Genomic DNA, 16,728 nt, shown 5'->3' on the forward strand with positions numbered 1-16,728 from the left:
TTCCCTGGAGATTATTACTGTATTACCTTTTTCCTCCATTGGAATGTGAGCCAGCTCCTGAGGGGGAAAGACCCTAGTTATTTACTTTGTAGTCCTGTGCCTAACTCAAAGCTTAGAATGAATATCAACAGTTCTTAAATGAAGACATTGGAGCATATAAAGTCTAAGAGGAATAAAAAAGGTATCTTGTGGACTCAACTTAAGTTTTCCATATTCAGGACTGTGACCCCTGCCTGAGCCTCGGAGCTGGCTTCTTCTTCTCTCGGTAGGGAAAAGCTGACTTGCCTTGGCACCAGGAAGACGTGCTCTTTTGATTCCCTCCGGACCTCACTAGCTGTGGCTTCTTAATCTTAGTTGATTAATCCTCACCACTCTGACTGTTAAGCATTGGATTGTCCAGAGTCCAGGGACCTCTTCTCTCCTCTCTCTGCATTAACCTACTTGGTATTCTCTAGTCTCAGGGCTCTAAACACAGCATGGCTACCTTAAAATTTGTATCCTGGCCTGGATCTTTCCTGACCTTCAGACTCATTGTCTACCTGCTTATTCTACATCTGTTCACGGATGCCTCATGAGCATCTCTAACTCAACAAGTAAAAATCGGAGTCCCAGTGTTCCTTCCACCTCAGTAAATAGAAACTCCAACTTTCTGGTTGCTCAGACTGAACCTTGTAGATTCATCTTTGACTTTTTTTTTCCTCTTATATCCACACACAGCCCAGCAGAAAATTCTCTCAGATTTCAGGTGCTGGGATCATGATGCAGTGGTAGTTTCTTAAGCATCTTTTGAATTTTTACTGAAAATCGAAGAGACTGCCCATCCTGAATTGTGTCTACTCAAAATTCATTTGTTGAAGCTCTAGCCCCCAGTGTAGTGGCATTTGGAAGTGGCATTGGGAAGTAATTAGATTTAGATGAGGTCATGAGGATAAGGCCTTCATGATGGAATTGATACCTTTACAGAAGAGATATCAGAAAGCTTGGTCTCTTTCTCTCTGCCCTGTGAGCACGTACCGAGAAGCAGGGTCTGTAAGCCAGGAAGAGAGCTCTCGCTAGAATCTGACCATGGTGATACCCTGATCTCAGACTTCCAACCTCCAGAACTGTGAGAAAATAGATTTCAGTTCTGCTGTTTAAATAGTCCAATCTCTGGCATTGTTTTTTTATGGCAGATCAAGCCAACTAATCATGGACCAATCTGCGTAGTGAATGGAAAAAATACCCATGGAAACCATCTTTGAGAAAACTAGAGGACAGAAAATCTCCACAAATTTTCTCTCAGAGGAAAGACATGTTTAAATAGAATTTATATATATTCAGACATATTCAGAATTCAGAATTTAGACCTGTTGTCTAAACCCCTACCAGCAATAGACAGTAATATAGCAGGAGTGGTAGAAAATTAGAATTGAGATTCTTAGAAATGTCTAGTGAAAAATCTCTTCTATAAACTCATAGCATGACATTGAAGGAAAATAACTAAAAATAGAAAATGAATTGAAAAACTAGGAACCTGGGGCAAGGAGTAAGGAAGACTAAGAGAGGGGAGGTATGTGGAGGGGAGGGGAACTCAGGGGAAGTGGATTCCAGAAGGTGGGGAAAATGCTGAGTGCAAACACAGGGCTGGATGCAGAAAACCTTCATGAACCAGTCCCCATCCTTTAATTTTTAATTAAAAAAATTCCACCACCTCATTGGAGAAATTGTGTCAGTTGTCCCCCAGACTGCCCCCTTTCTGATTTTGTCTTTTTGCCACCTACATTTCCTGCAAACCAGATGTTAGCTGTGCACATTTGATCGGAAGCAAAATCAAGTTCTTGACAGAAATACGTGTGTTAGTACTTGGTAAGTACAGCCTCCTGAATCACTCCAGGAAGGACACAATGTCCCGTGATGGTTTTCCCACTTCTCATGGCGGAAGACCAATCAGTAAGTCCCGGGTTGACAACTTGATCCTTCCACTGTGAAGTCCTCTGTCAGCTAGCTCCTCTGACTTGTGACCACGGAGTCCAGCCACTTGCCACCAGTGTGGCCAACACTGCTGTGGTCCAATCCACCCCCATCTCTCACCTGGAGTATTGCAACACTTTCCTCCCCTGCCCCTTGCTCCCCAGTAGTCTCTTCTCCAAGAAAAAGCCAGAGTGAATCTTTAGAAATCTGGTTCCCCTCATGTTACTCTTCTGTTCAGAACTTTCCAGCCTCTTCCTAACTCGCTCCGAGTAAGAGCCAATCTTTTGCACTGACATCCTGGGTCTCAGGGATCTCAGTCCCAGCTCATATCCACTGGCCCTGCCCTTCCTTGCCCCCTGCTAGCCACCAGCGCTGCTGGCCTCCTCCCTGTGTCTCAAGCCTGCTAAGCATGCTCCCTGACCTGGCCTTTGCACAGACAGCCCCTTTGTCCGAAACACCCTTCCCCAGAGAGCTGCCATCTCCTGCCCCTGCCTTCTACCCATTCTTTCTTTCAACCTCCTTCTCAGTGAGGCCTTCTCCAATCGCTCTCCAGAAAATTATAACTCTTGTCTTGGTGCTGCCTCCACCCTTTGCCTGCTTTGTCTCCACAGCATATACAACTACCGGATGCAATTTGATTTGCTTGCTCATGGAAGTATTTTCTGCCTCCACAGCTAGAACATAATTCTCCTGAAGGTGGAGACTGTATTTTGTCCTACGCCACTGCCTGGGGGTGGTTGGCGCCATTTGGTGGCTGACAAGGACCTGTGCACTCAGGACTGAAAAACCCCCAACCGAGCGGGTCCTGAGTGGGCAGCAGAGGAGGACTGTTCCTGAGCGCCGAATCACAGTATATTTTTTAAATGGTATTTTAATGGAAATTTTGGCTATTCTTCGCTTTTGCTTTCTGCACTCACTTTGCAACATCATTCCCTGAGTAGGACTTGACTCCACTATGGAAGGTGATGTCCATGTGGCCTCCTTCATAAAATAGGTAACAAAACCCCAGCAACTCAAAGGTCTCGAAGGCCTCTGACCACAATTAGTAAGCAGGCACTGGTGTCTCTGTCCTCAAGCATCAAATATACCAAAGAGATGTGCTGGGCTCGTGGTCCCGATTTTAATAATCCAAACCCCCCCCAAACACCAAGCTTTCTTGCTTCCAACTCAAAATACTTGTCAGCGCGGCACCACACAGAGAAAAAACTGTAAATCTCACTCTGTAAAGCACTGCAGAGTCATACACGTCTTCAGTCGGAGTTTTCGTTTTATTTTTTTATAAGGCTGCGGAGGAGGCGGGCAAGGGCCTCGCGCCACAAATTCGCCAAGATTTCCTGCCATCGCCTGTCGACATCATTGGTTCCGAAAGGAACAGAGTCACCCTCATCTCCTCCTGCCTCGCCAGGCTCTCACCCACCTTGCCTTCCCCTCCTTCTTGTCTCCAGTCTCCTTTTTTCCACGTGTCTCCATGATGTTTCTAACATAGATCAGTGTAGCTTTCATCTCTGCTTTTGTTTTTCCCAGCACCCAGCACTCAGGCTCCTTCCACACCCAGCCCCACGAATGACGGGGGAGTGTGAGCGAGGGTCTTCCCTACCTGCTGGGACACAACGCGGGCTGGGCAGCCCGGTCCATGTTGTCTGCATCACCCCGTGAGCTCCCACTCCTGTGCTGTCTGGCCTCTTAGCTGTGTCCCATCCCCCCGCTCCTGCCTGCCGTCCGCCCCACTTGCATGAACTACTGAGGGGCGTAGAGGACAAGCATCGGAAATATCTACTTTCCACGATTACACATACCACAGGTGATGCCTCCGCCATGCCCACCTAACCGTGGTTTATTTGTTGAATATTAAAATGCTCTTGGATCCACATAGGCCATCTGCTTTTCCTCCAGATACCCTGCGCCCTGGTCCATGAAGCATCTGTAATGCTGTTTCCCTTTATGTCATTAAGGATGGGGATGTGCTAATGTAAATACCAATCGGAAAGCTTGAGTCATTTTTCCAACGTTTCCATCATGCTGTTTGCTGTATTATGATTCCAGATTATTCTACTTTAGGTACCACTTTACAGGATCGTCAGAGTCCTACTCCAATATTTAGATCCCAAATGACAGATTTAATGGCCTTCGTTAACATCCCGATGATGTAGGCTTAATTTTACGGTTCACCTGTTCTTGCTGTTTGCTTTCCTGAGCTTCAGCCAAGCCGAAGAAACTGTGTGAAAACAGAATCTCGTTGTCCATGAAAGAAAACGCCACCTTCCTTAGTAGAAAGGAAACCTGGATTTATGTACACCGGTACCTGAAAGGGACTCTGCACGTGGGGGTGGGGGAAGCTTCTACACTTCCACACTCCCCTCACCATGCCTTCCTCACACTGGATCCAAGGACATGCTTCTGCCCTTGACTGTTCTAGTTGATGAGGAGTTGTGATACTTCTGGTGTAAGATCAAAACATGTTGTTTCTTTACTTTCAACTCGAATTTTCCTGAACAGATTCTAGAAGTCTAAAAAAATCTTTTCCTTGGTCTATGTCCCCAGGGACCTACCAGCCCATCTCAGTTACCCTGAGAGGACCAGGGTAACTGATTTCTTCATAACCTCTCAGAGATATTCTTAGACAAATACTGACATGACTCCCCCTTTTCCCCTCTGGACATGGTATCACAATGCATAGGCTTCTACAAGTGGCCATCTCCCTTGCTCTCTTGGAAATTCTCCAGCACAGAATTCCCTATTCTTTTCTGATGGCTCCATAATGACCCACTGTATGGTTACACCTTAATTTATTTAGCCACTTTCCTACTGGTAGCCATTTGGGTTGCTTCTTATCTTTATTTTACTCCCGAAATGCTTCAATAAAAAAACAATGAATAACTTCTTTGCACATAGGTGAAATCTGTAGGATAACTTTTTAGAAACTCTTGGGTCAAAGATCAGGTCCAGCCTTAATGGTAATATGTAATGTCGAATTTACACTAATAGTATTCCAATTTATACCCCCCCCCACACACATACACACAAGTAATGTATACAGTTAACAAGAGTTTACAAAAGGCTTGGGAATAATGTAAAGGAAATAAACCTAGTGGCCTGAAGTTAAATAATAGGGTTTATGAGATACAGCTTTTTCATCTTTAGATTGTGATCCATTGAAGGAATGCTTTGCTTCCTAGCTCTCAACCTGCTGGACAGAGCAGAAACTCTCAGTGAGATGGGGGACTTGTCTTCTCCCTCACCTGCCTCACATCCTCCCACCTCACTGAGCCAGAAGGGAACACAGAAGCTTTAGGTATTGCAGCTCAGGGAATAGAACACATGGTATTTTTCTCATCTCTACTGAGCAAGGTCATTGAAAGGATGTGACTGCCAATTGACTCCTGGGCTAGACCCACCACTTAGAGTCTCCCTCACCCCCTTTCTTGTCCTAGGAATGTGGGTTCATTTGCCTTTCCCATTCTGAGAGGCTGCTCCAAGGACATGGCCTTGAGATGGTGATGTGGTGTTGAAAACACCTACGTGGTGTTCATGACTGAGCCCACTTAGGGCCTCCCTAGAAACTTATGATTTGGCAGGCAGGTGCGGGGATCCATTCATCTTGCTGGCATCTATGACAAGCCTCATATGTAAGTTCCCTTCGTTTATTAAACTTGCCACCTACCAACCTGGAGTGGTCTGCCTCTTTTTTCAGTTGCTCCCTGCCCTCTGGTATGGGTGCTGGTTTTAAATTGCACCTGGGAAGCTCCTGAGGGGGTTGCAAACAGCAAGCTCCATCATCTGGCTCAACTGGAAATCAACTAGAACTGAGCTGGAGACTAAGCATCATGAGCAGGTGGGTAGCAGAAAGATTGAGAAGACCAGGGGGTCAAGAAGGCAGAAAAGGGAGAAGGGACAAAGGAGAGAGACTTCTTCCAGGAGTGGGAGGCTATATGGTGCTTCTAGAGAATGCTATGGGTGGCAGCCTCTGCTCTCCTTGACTCTATGGTTTTGTAGGATGGTGGAAAGATTCAGATTAGGACAGGTGATATTATTCTATGGAAGCTTAAAGGCCAAGGACAATTTGTTTTGCTCTCAATCTTCTAATTTCCTTAAATGTTGCTAAAGTTCTAACAGAAATTCCCATTACAATGAAAAAAATACTAAACAAAATTCTTTGTAATAAAAGATTGGTGTGGCAGAGTTTGCTGTATCCTCGCCATATTCTATTCCATTTTCTTTCTGGGCCAGAGCTAGATTCCATTTTTCTGCTTTCCTTACTACTTAGTGGGGTCTTATGACTATGTTCTGGTCTGAGGAACATGGGCAGAAGTGATAAGCACCATTTCCAGGCATGGCGCCTAACACCCTTCCCCTCTAGCCCCATGAAATCACTTCTACACTTTTTGTCACGACCCCCTTTTTAAAGAGATTTATTTATTTATCTTAGAGAGAGAGAAAGAGAATGAAGATGCAGGGAGGAGGGGCAGAGGGAGAGGGAGAGAAAATCTCAAGCAGACTCCACACTCAGCACAGAGCCCAGAGTGGGGCTTCATCTCATGACCCTGAGATCATGACCTTGAGATCAGGACCTGAGTCGAAACCAAGACTCAGACATTTAACCAACTGCACCATCCAGGCATCCCCCTTTTCCTCCTTCTTGTACGACTGGAAATGAAAGACTCCAAAGCCTTAGACCACATCAGGCTTTAGTAAAGCCAGAACACAGGATGAACTTGGAGCCCTGAATTCTGTTTGATGAGATCAAGCCAGGAGAGTCTAAATTTTGTGCCCTCATTAACTGATATTAGTTCTGTCCTTGGATTGGTCTCTGCTGGCAAGGTTGCTGTCCTGTCCAGGTACTTCTAGGTCTCATAAGCTTCCAAGTAAGAAGGCACAGAAGCAGGTGTAGGATTTGACTTCATTCTATAATTTTCCCCAATTTTAAATAAAAACCTTCCCTTAATTAACAGAAGAGGTCAGATAATTCTTTGTGAAACCTCTTGAAATTTAAAAAAAAATAGAAATTTATTCCATGTGCTAGAATGTACTTCTGGGGGTACTAAACTCTATGCCATTTAGCCTTCAGCCCTGGGACCCCAAGGGTTACAGCCAAAGTGAGTGCTGGCTATAAGAACAACTTGTTGGCCTTTGGCATGGACAGGGGAAGAGGGAGAAGAGGGAGAGTTAGCAAGGCCAACATTCGTAGGGCACTTGTTAATACGCCTGCACCTGTGTTATCTGCATTAAATGTATTTTCTCCCTTAACAACCAAATGGGGTAGGTGTCAGCCTCCTTTTATAGGAAGCTCAGACTCTGCGAAACTTCACTGACTAGATGATATGAAATTATTGATCGGTGGAAGTGGAGACCCAAAGAACACGTGCAGGGGGGTCCCAAGTATCAGAAAAGCAGAAAGGCTAGAGGCGGGAGGAAGGAAAGTCAGAGAAGGAGCACCTCCCCTCTGCGGACCCACCCCGCTTCCCTGAAAATGTTTGCTCTGGAACAAAGCCTGCAACTCAAGAAAATTGCTTTAGCTGTTTTTATTCTCCAGGACACTTTGGCCCTTAAGGAACGTGTTCAATCAAAGAGCTTTGAAAAGACTGCATTCACTGAAGTTACCCAGTCTTTTTATTTCTCATCACCACAATGACAATGCCAGAACCAGGTTCTATTAGTTCTGATGTTTCAGTATACACAGGTGTTTGTTAGAGACCTTAAACATCACCATTTAAGAAGATATCAGCTTTGGGGGGAAAAGACTTTTTGAAAGCAAACTTAATGAAGTCATTTCTACATAATCTGGAAGCAGAAATGTCTTTTATGATCGAATTTTTATTTCCAACATATTGACTAGTGTCGGGATATTACATGTCACAGTGAGCTGAACAGGCACATACTTCGCTCTGAGTTGGCATAGGCATATTCTCAAAGGATTAAAATGGCAAAGACAGGGAGGGATGAAATTAAATTAAGCTTCTGCTTAAGTAAGAGGAATAGTGCAATATCCACGTTCTTTCCAACAATTTTGGTTTCCAAAGGTGTGTGCTTTTCCTAGTTTGCTGGTATTTGTTACCCAAAGAGGTACCATTGGAGGTAATTTGATTTATCGATGGTCAATCAGGGCCCAAGGCCCCCTAGTGGTTTCCCATGGAATAAAATTTCAACATTCGTTGACTTACAGGCTCTCAATCTGGTTACTACTTCTTGCTTCTTACCTCCCACTTCCCAAACGTTTCTCGTACCTCCCATCCACACTTGCTGTATTCCAACCATGGAGGTTTCACTGTGTCCACCGCTCTCCTATCTCATGACCTTTGCACTTGCATTGAAATCTGAAGTGTTACCTGGTCACTCTATTGAAGGTAGGACCTCATTCCACATCGATTTACTTTCCATCACATCATTCTGTTTATGTTTTCGTGGTATGTAAGCACAATCTGAATTTACTTTTAATATATTTTAATTTATTTTTAATTTGGTTTACTCAAGTATACACATCATGTGGTTACTGGACTTGTCTTTGCTCACTGAGATGAGGTTAGCTCCATGACAGCTCTTAGAGGTCACGTGCCTGGGAATTTTCTTTAGTCCTTGGGAAATTTTATAATTGCAAATGCTAATGGTTAACATTTCTTTACCATCTCTGCTAAGAAGTATAACTTACTAGACAAAACACTGCTAATTATTAACTGAAGTCCCATATAAAGAAATGATCTGTCTGGTTCTCCAAACTGTAACCTGATCTGTCTGGTTCTCCAAACTGTAACCTTTCAAGACACAAACAATCAAAATGTGAAAGCTTTGAATGGAGAAGTTGCATCTGTTTAGTTCAAGGTGAACCCCAGTGTCCAGCACAGTGTCTGGCACATGACAGACATTTAATAACTACTTGTTGAAAAACTGAATAAATAAAACTGCAGGTAAGATCACTCTTCTTGGTAAACTTGGAGGATCTAAGACGATGAGAGAAGTGCCAGAATGCTGAAAATGGGCAATCAACATGAGAATTTTCAAAAAGTGGGAGAAGGTAGATTTCAAAAGTCATAAAGTGATGAATTTAGTGGAAATCCCAAATAAGACTTGACTTATAATATCTAACAAAAACTGCCTGTCGTCTTTAAGAACTAATTCTCAAAGAACACCTCAGGTCAGACATACTATTTCCTTTTCATAACATTAATATATCAGACTACACTAGACAGATTAAGGAAATGATGACTCTGGATTTCAGAATGGTGCTCTGCCTAAAGTAGAGCTTCATCCCAGAGTCTAAGGAGGCACCTGAGGCCTGACTGATGAGAATAATGTGGCAATTTGGCTATAATCACTTTCTAACTCATCTTACTTAACAATTTGTAGTCCCTGAATAAAAAGATGTTTGAATATACATAGGTCACATGAGTCTGAGAATAATAACCAATAGTTTAAAAAAATCAGAATTCAAAACCATATCATTATACTGAAATGATTGGCTGAATCTAACAAAATTAACTTTGAAAGAATTCACTGTATGTACCTAAAATTGTGTCTAATAAACCCATTGCACAGATGCTGGGTGGGGAGTTTTCACTTAAAAGTAGTAGCACAAGTGGGGAAACCCCAGTCTTATGGCTCTAGGTGATGGAAGAATGAATGGAAATGAACAGGCAATATGACTGCCAAAAAGCTAATGTGATTCATATTTATAAAACACTTAGAAAACTCACAACATGGTAGATGTAGTTAGGGTTCGCCGTATAATTATGGAAGCAGGACCAAAGTTCTTAGTGTATAGAGAGGCCAGCCCTGCTTGATGGATTCAGAATCTTCCACCTAGTGAGGGCCCCATAATTACACGTTGATTGGGTTTAAAAAAAAAATTTTTTTTAAGATTTCATCCATTTATTTATTTGACAGACAGAAATCACAAGTAGGCAAAGAGGCAGGCAGAGAGAGAGGAGGAAACAGGCTCCCTGCTGAGCAGAGAGCCCAATGCAGGGCTCGATTCCAGGACCCTGAGATCATGAACTGAGCCTAAGGCAGAGGCTTAACCCACTGAGCCACCCAGGCGCTCCCATTGATTGGGTTTTAATGGGACAACATTTGACTTACGTCTTGAAGATTGAATAAAATATATCTAAGATTAAAGATGATAAGATTAAAGATGATAATTCTACAGGCAGAAAAAAAAAGGGCTCCCAAATAATGGGGCATGGAAAAGCAGGAGGAATGTTTGGACGAAAGCATGAGAAAGACTTAACATACAGGGTGTGAAAAAGAGAATAGTAGTGAAGCAGCGAGGCTGGCCATGTAGGTGGGGTCAGATAATGGAAGATCTTATATACCAAGCTAAGGATTTTGAATCTGATGCCTGATCTTGTTTCAAGATTTTAAGCAGGGTGATAAAACAAAGCTCAGAGTTGACATTTTAGAAATCTGTTGAAAGCAGAGTTTTTAGGGAAATGTGGAGGTTCTCAACCTCAGTAGGATCCTATTTAATTAAGAAATGATGAGGGCCAGGACTAACGCAGGGGCACTGGGACTGGAGAGGAGGAGCTAAGAGATAATACTCAGGTATTCTGACCCAAGTAAGAAAATGGAAGAAAAAATAAAATTTGTTATATGCTTAGACTAAGGAAAGACTATATGCTAGTCCAGTGTTTAAATTCATAGCCATGATTAGTTTATGGAACGTATTAGGAATATCTAATATAATTTCCATTTGCCCAGCTGGGCATAGGCATTCAAAAGCCCATTTGAAGGAAAAGGCAGTAAGAGTCATAATTTCCATTTTTCTTTATTTTGCTTGTAAGTACATGGATGCTCTGAGATGATGTTTCAATCTTTTTGATACATTTATAAGTTTTTATGTTGTTGTGCTTGCATCACTAATGGTAGAATCTAGACTCTACTACTGAAACCAGCACCTTCCCCAGTTGCCTTTTTTAAAAAAATATTTAGAATTATGAAAAAAAATTAATTGTGAAAGTAGAGTTGTTACATAATGCAACCATCCCTCTCCCTCTTTTCTGGGATGAACCCACTGTGGGGTGCTTGTCAGTGGGTTCAAGACAAAATCTTTCACTGTTGTGATCCAGTGTGCACGCGTCGGGTCCGATGTTAAGTATTCTGCTAACGAATAGAAATCGCAGTATTCTCTAAATCTCCATGGAGGCGACACTGATGTTAAGGAGATACCACTCCCTGGTTGGCATCTGATGGAGGGTATTTCCGGCAACCTGACCCGGAATCAGTGCTGAAATCAACAGTGCGCAGGAGTCCCTGGGAGCGAGGAGCTAGAAGGCAGGAATTTAAGAAGAGAGCCCTGTGGGGGTGAACTCAGAATGATTTGAGGCTCACTGGTATCCGAGATGCACTTTTCAGCTTTTTCTTTCCTGGGATCTGACCCTTTTATTGATCATCGACCTTAATAAAATATATTCGATTTAATGAAATGTAAAGGTTTGTGTCAGCTTTCCTTGGGAAATAAAAAGAGAGACCATGTTCCCGTGTGGGAGGAGGTTGCCGGGCGTAGGCTGCAGGACAAGGGGCAGTTGTGAGAAAGTTCGAGTCATCGGTAGAGGAGCCCAGAGCAGCTGTCTGCGGTGAGCCTACATGCTGCTGGATTTGCAGAGCGTCTGACCCTTGAAGGGTTGCCTGGAAATTCTTGGGGGTCAAAGACTGGATTTCCTAAGGTCACGCGGCCCACGACAACTTTTCCGTGAAATCAGAATGGACACTCAAGATGCATTCCTTTCTTGATTTTACTAGAATAAATACACACTGTAATGGGGAAAAAGCTATTAAAAACAGTAGTCATCTTTTACTTCAATGTACATTTTTATTCATACTTGAAAAGAATAGTCTATTTTACTGCTAAATTATTGTAAATGTACCCAGAATCAAAGGGTCTATAGAGACATAAAAAATGTATGTAGTTTCTATTAAATAACACTTTGTGGTCACTTTAGAATATGAGTATAATATACAGGTATTATATGCACAAAAATGTAAAAAGGAATTGTGAAAACAAGTCTCGTTACCAGTTTATATAAGAAAAAAGACATTCATTTTTCATGGGCTACCAACATCATCTATGATGGTTCCTAACAGGATTTGACTTGTTCAATTAATTCACCTGGTGGCTCAAAAATCTGTAGAAAAGATGTTAATTTACAGTGACGTCACTACACAGTGTTGGGAGCAGTAGAAATCCATACTGGTACAAAATATCATTCAAGATTTTTACATTAAGTTGCAAGTGTCAAATTGTGACACATCTAGGTTGGCAAGTGATCTAAGAATTGTTCGAGACTGAAACTTTTTTTTCTTAAATTACTTCTGCTGGTAAAAATGTTAAAGGTTAAAAATATGTAGAAATAGACAGGAGGTGCAATGTCCTTGTCTTCCTGTTTCCTTAACCAGCAGATCCTTGCCTTTGAAACATAAGGAAATGCTTTCGGTACTTCCAATATTTTCCACAAGATGGCAGAGTTGCTATTACAGATGTGAGAGCAGACTTTCTCACACAGCAACCAAGAGACTTAGAGGCATTCTCACCAATTAAATCCTGCTATCGTGCTTTCAGTAGTAGCAGTAGTACTAGCAGTTGTTGTTGTAAAATAATAAAAACATCCAGTTTGTTAGAAACGATATTAAAGAAACAATCATGTGTTGCATAATCTTTAATTATGCCATAGTTGCACGGGGACAACTGTGTTTAGCATTGTTTTTGCTCCTTTAGTGAGTCCCCGTACCTGTTTACTCTGGTTTTTATTTGAGCACTGACCCATCGAAAAAGGCCCCAGGCCACCACTCTCAGATCACCCCAGATGTAGCAGGAAAATGTCTGTTGCTATCACTCAGGCAAGTAGTGGCCATGATTGCTTTTGATTGCTAGGAGCTGTCGACTTGTTGCCTTTCCTACAAATTCAGAGGTCCCTCAGACTTGTTTTGGTTTGTCGGAAATGAGTGACTGCAGTTCTGGCATTTGCTGTTCATGGCCTGAGCAATCAGGGGCTCATTTTGCCAATGTGCTCTTTCATAAAATCACAAGAAAAAGTGCGGCACATGCTGGCCCAAACCAACGGGGCTGTGTGTGGCCTCATGAGACCTCAAGATCACAGAGTGAACAGGTGTCTTTTCCAGAACCTGAACTCAAAGAAGACAATTCTCTGATCACCTGAAAGCGGTTCGGATTTCTTTTGTAAACTTCTCAAGGCAAAGTTGTGTATTTGATTTGTTTTGGTCACTCCCAGCTTCTTGCGCAAAGTAGATGCTAGCTAAATAAGTGCTTGTTGAATCACAAAGAGAGGGAGGGAGGTTGCAAACAGGCTCTCCTTCCTCCTGAGAATGCAGGGACTCTCCACTCGGGAGAAGGAGAGCCCCAGCATCTCCCAGGAGGGCCTGGCTATGCAGCGTCCCAGCAGGCATTGCGTTAGTAGGAATGTGAGGTTGGGGGGCTTGGGTGGTTCCGTCTGTTAAGCGTCTGCCTTCAGCTCAGGTCATGATCCCAGGGTCCTGGGATCGAGTCTTGCTTGGGGCTCCCTGCTCAGCGAGGAGTCCACGTCTCCCTCTGCCCCTCCCCCTGCTCATGTGCACACGCTCTCTCTCTCTCACACACACACAAAAACAAACAAATAAATAAATAAAAATCTAAAAAGGAGTGTGAGGTTAATACTCCTCTTGACAACTGGATCGTAAACTTCTTGCCAGAAAACTGTTTTCTTAGTGCCTGCACACATCACACCTTGAAGGCGTTCTGCGGGGGGCAGGGGGAGGGTGTTGAAAAAAAGAACCAGCAACCTTATGTTGTCCTCAGTGGATCCTGGCATGGGATATAGTCTGAAGGGGCTCACCTAACCCTGTCTCACTCATGCGGCTGCTGTACCCAATGCCAATATGGCAACTACCTGCAGAGAAACTTCAAGACCAATAGTATCCTCTGAGTACAGTCGGTTTTACACACCAAGGAGAAAATCGGAATTATCCGTGAGTGAAAAAGAATGTATACGCCTCAGTTTGATACGTGCTGCCACTCGCAAGGCAGAGATTTCCTATTTTAGAATGCTGATAGGCCGCAAATGCACCAGGAAACACGTTTGTTTTGGTGAATGTGGGCAGGAGAAAGGAAGAAGCGCTCTGTGTTCATGCTCTCCTCAAAGGCTTCCCTGCTCTGTGAAGTATCCCAGGACTTTGATACCTTTGCCACTGAAAAAAATCAAGGCATTCTACCAGAAGAGACAATTCGGTGACGGTGAGGTGGAGGAACATTTATCAAGGGGAAAATTCCAGAGAAGTAATACCAAGGGCTGCCATCTTGAAAATCTATTCATTTGTTTCCAGAGACGACTTCTCACTAGCATGTGGCTCCTACGTAGGACTTTCAGGGAATGTTTTTGGTATTATAGATACCTTAATCTTTCAAAGACCCGAGCATCTTCATTTTAACTATTTGAATCGTGAGTTTTCCAGAGTGAAATTTACATACCTAATTTTTAGGAAAGACTATGTTGACCACGAGGCCAACATGTAATGTAAGGTTAGGCAGAGCAGTGCCACATTAAAGGGCTTCTATTCAAACCATAGACACTGAAGATCCACATGATTATCTGAAAATTTTTTCAGGAGATGAGAGTAAAATATCATACTTGAATAAAAGTGTATAATATAATTTTTGGACAGGTGAAAGGAAGTATTTTGAGTAAGGGGTTCCTGTTCTGAATTCTCAGTAAATATTTTTATTGATAAAAATATCAAAAAAATTAAAAAAATAAAAATATCATGTGGATCATCATATGAATAAAAAGGGGCTCCCTGAATCACGGCAGTGTTGCCCACAGACTCTGTCAAGTATATTCATTCTCACCTTAGATGTCCCCAGACAACTGTGCTATACAGATTTTTATATTAGTGTTCTGTGTCTGTTCTTTCAGAGAGAGTATGTTACATGACTCTCGGTATTTCTGCTTATTTTATACCGAGCTCCCTTTCTAATTTTTGGCTTGTGATAGGATATGTGATTGAAAACTAAGCCACTAAGGTAATTAGAATTGTATAGATTAAGTATAGTACAAATTAAGAGTAACTAGGATTTTAATAAATGTTTGAAGAGCTTTTCTGTGGAAGAAAGGCAGGAGTTACAGAGTGTGGATTTTATAAAATTTACCGGGATAGTCAGAAAGCTTTTTCATTTGTCTATTGGTTCTCTGTTCTGTTGAGGATAGATGAGGTTGCCAAGTGGCAGAGTTCTTGTCACACAAACGGAGTCTCAGAAAAATTTGAAAGGTAAGCACAAGTGAGAGGACAGGTTTTTTTGTTTTTTGTTTTTTGTTTTGTTTTTGTTGTTGTTGTTTTAAAAATTTTCTGTCTTTTTACCTACAGTGGCAGAAATTCCTTAGTGTGTTTCAGAAGGTCTCAGTGGGAGTTCTCACCTATACGTTTCTGTCACAGGATAAAAAATAACTTTGTTATTCTGAGGCAGGGCATTTTGCTTTAGGAACTGAATTGGAAATTAATACTTTTCACTTTGGATTTTCTCCCAAAGGACTTAGAAGTGTTGTGAAGTGTTAACACCCAAATTCCCTTTGAGTCTGACAGGATGAAATTGAAATATCTATGTCTTTAAGAGAAAACGTGACATAGTCTTCCTCCAGCCGATACTGGTGCTGATGATACTCTGTGCTGCTAGCATTTATCGCATGGCCTTCTAGATGTGCGGGGAAGCTTTAATGAAAACTCGCTATTTTTTTTTTTTTAAGGGGTAGTAATTATCATGCGGCCCCATATTTATCCCTGTGGAAATGTGAAGTCCAGGCAGACTAAAATCAAAGAGGGTTGATGGCCATGGGCCCTGAAACAAATGAGGAAAGAATAAAACAGGATCTGGACTTGGCCTTTTCGACCCTCCCCCGCAACTTCCTTCTTGACAAAGATTAATGGGACCAATGTGACTCAAACTCAGAGATTTTAGAGCAAAACCTTTGCAAGCCTAGGAGCATAAAAATACTTCACAAAGGGCCATGAGATTTTGATTTCTGGGTGAACTTCAGATATCTGAGTTCTATAATGAATACCCTTCCTATGTGATCTTAAGAATTCCAAAATCAATCAACTGATTTTTTTTTTTTAATTCACCACACTAACCAAGGGGTTTAAAAATAATAAACAGAATGGAATTAATAAGCTTTGCCTGGCCTATAAAAACAAAGTAAGTATGCCGCACGAATTGTCCCAAATTTCATCCTCTCCAGTTATTGAACGTGGTGCTCCATACATTATATTTTGCCTAAAAGTGTCTTGCAGAGAAAACTCTTTTTCTTACCTAGAGCGATGGCAAAAGTGAAAAGCCATAGAAGAACCTAAATAAATATTTCTAGGTGCTTGTTGAATAAATGAGTTAAATGCGACAGTTTATAATAATAAAAATGTGAGTGCAAAGAGAAGGCTGCAAAGCACAAGGCAAGTTCTGATGAAGAAATGGGAACACTGATTAACATTCACAGTTATAATATTCCATTTGGATTATTGTAATTGGGATGCAGTAGGAATCAACACAATGATTCGGCTGTTGGTTTCATATTACATGGGTGACCCAAGCCAACTATTTTGTAAAACTGCATTTCAGACTTTAGGTTTGAAATAGATTGAAGAAGCCAGAAGGGGAAGAGAGTAATTCCCATTTAAGAAAGAGGCTTAACAGAAGTGAAACTACACGAGGCAGTTAAAAAGCAACTTTGAGCAATGGTTTGTGAAATCACTTCCTCGTGAACAAAAAAGTCTTTGGAAGACACTGATGCCAGTAGTCTCGTTGGTTGACAA

Source organism: Martes martes (assembly GCF_963455335.1).
Source record: "Martes martes genome assembly, chromosome: 4".
NCBI classification, from domain to species: domain Eukaryota; kingdom Metazoa; phylum Chordata; class Mammalia; order Carnivora; family Mustelidae; genus Martes; species Martes martes.